Here is a 2,482-nt window from a genome sequence, read left to right as displayed (position 1 = left end):
GTGGGGTCCCGCTCGGAGGGCTGGTGGGCGGAGCCCCGTGGGGGAACGTGGCCCTGTCTTGCAGCGTCAGAGCTGCTGTGTTTTGCCGTCTCAGGTCCCTAATAAAATGGGATGGTTGTTTTACTATTTAATAATGTCCAAGATCAAAGGAAGTTAAGTCGTCTTTTCTGCTCTCATTAATTAATCTTTTCTTCCTCAAATTAGTTTTCCATTGATGTTCTCAACAGATAAATGTAATGTCATTTATTCTTCTCCATGAATGCCATTTCAAGTCATAGATTTGGCTTTTAATTTATTCTTGAATTTTAAATAGGAAAAAATGAGAACTTAAGTTAGAACGGATAGTTTGAGACACACAAACTGCTTTTCCCCTTTGATCCTCATGTCCCTTAATGAACGTGCCGTACAGACTCCCAGAGATCACACATCGTCACTCTCAGATGTGCTTCTGTAGTTCGGGGGGGAGGCGGGGGAACCTGGCCAGGTAGTGAATAATTGAATCTAATGATTTCCTAATCTTTATGGCAGACGTTCTCGTGGCTTTTTTATTCTACGACAAAGTAATTTATTCCAGAATTTTCTGGCACTCTTAAACTTGGGAATTTTAGATGTTCCCATGATCACAGAAGGCACCTACGCCCCCAGGAACAAAGCCCTGGGAGTTCACTGAGGTGCCACACTCCTGAGTGAGGGTGGAGGCACCAGCGACTCCAGCTCTGCTGGGGGCTGTGGAGAGGCCCTGCCACACCAGAGAACTGAGTCACGTTATGTGTGAGTACAGTTAGGTTTCTACAAGGATAATGGGCAGTGCCATCTGGGCACCTTCATCAAAGCAGGAGCAAATGTTATCTCTGGTTTAGGAAGAAACACGCTTTGCTGTGCTTTCCCACAAACCAGGCCAGCGGGCAGGCCCGCCATCAAAGGGAAAGTGGTTTGCATGGCTTTTTAATCCTACTAGGTTACTTGTTAATTAGAAATTTAAAAACCTGGGACTACCTTGAAAATGAATAAATAAACCTCTCAGCTCAGGTGGAAAGGTTGATACCCATAAGTCATATGAAAGCCTTCTTGGCTGCTTGGGGTTTGACGTTTTTGTACTTAAGACAACCTTAAGACCGGTCAGTGATATCTATATGTAAATGTTTGTAAGAAAACAGCAACAGACTATCAAGGTACTTGAAAGGGTGCTTGGCTGCTGCTTTCTTCCCAAAAGCCAAGGGCGTGGGGCCAAGGAGCTAGAACTGAGATGCAGCCGCCTGGAGAAGCCTCGCAGCACCAAACACGTCAGACCCGGTTTCCCTTTGATTTTTAAACTGCAGTTTTGATTAATGACAAACATATTGATGTTTGGCTGTGAGGCGTGGGTGCTGCTCCGCTCTTTCTCAGTGAAGTCTGGACGAAGCGCAAACAAAATCTAATTAGTCCTTTTGAAATCCCCCACACCCCTCACCTTCTAAGCCCCTCCCTCCCAGTCTCACATTAAGTGTGTGGTCTCTCCTGGTCTGTGAAAGCTTTTTCATTATTTATGTATTCAAAAACAGTTAGCATGCGGCGCATATGGAAATATTTAGGGGGAAGTACACTCAGGTCTGCATTTTACTTTGAAATATGTAAAAAAATAAGATGGATCGATGAACAGAGCAGTGGGTAGGTGTGCGAGGGAGCAAGAACAGCACAATGTTCATTGTGGAATCTACACGGCAGGCACAGGGAGTCACTGGAAATTCAGCTGTTATGTACTATGACAATTTTTACAATAAAATATTGGGAGGGGAAAAGCACATTGCTATCACGTAGGTTTCTCACTCTGATGAAACCCCCACTATTATTGCTATAAAAGTCCCGATTTACAGGCAGACTCAGGTCTTGACTGCAGTTTGGGAAAATCTCAGTGAATGTGCATTTGTTTGTTTCCTCCGTGTTTTAAGGGGTATATTTATAAATTAAAAAAACCCTGCTTTGCCCTAACACGTAAGAATTGCAGACATGTATGACTTAAGAAACTTCTCCCAGTCCTTGTCTTTCTGCCACGCCTGCCCTTCCTCGTGGCGCGTCTGCGGGAGCCGGTGCGGCACCCGCTCCTGCGGGACACGCTGTGCGCGCCTGGGCACCGCGTGCGCATCGCGTGCCGCGTCCTCCCGGCGTCCCGCGCACCTGCCCGGCTCTTCTCCCGCGTCTGGTGCTCCCGCTGCGTGAACGCGCGGTGATTCACTGGCCAGTTTGACGGTGCAGGAGCCTCTTGGGCGGCCCTGTTGTTGGCCACGAAGCTTGCAACTGTTTTCTTCAAGTTGCCTTCTTGCTTTTTAATCTTAGCTCTTATTTTCATGGGTTCTTAGCATCCGGAAGCCTGCTCATTTCCCAGAGGCAGTTTCGGTCTATTTATCCGCGTGATCTTTCACTCATAGGGCGGCATTGCTTGCTTATCTCCCTTCTCCACCTTATCCCCTGTCGTGGGCTGAACTGTGTCTCTCCCAAATCCCTG

This window comes from Pteropus vampyrus, unplaced genomic scaffold (assembly GCF_000151845.1).
Source record: "Pteropus vampyrus isolate Shadow unplaced genomic scaffold, Pvam_2.0 Scaffold789, whole genome shotgun sequence".
NCBI lineage: Eukaryota > Metazoa > Chordata > Mammalia > Chiroptera > Pteropodidae > Pteropus > Pteropus vampyrus.
This window is presented reverse-complemented; position numbering follows the sequence as displayed.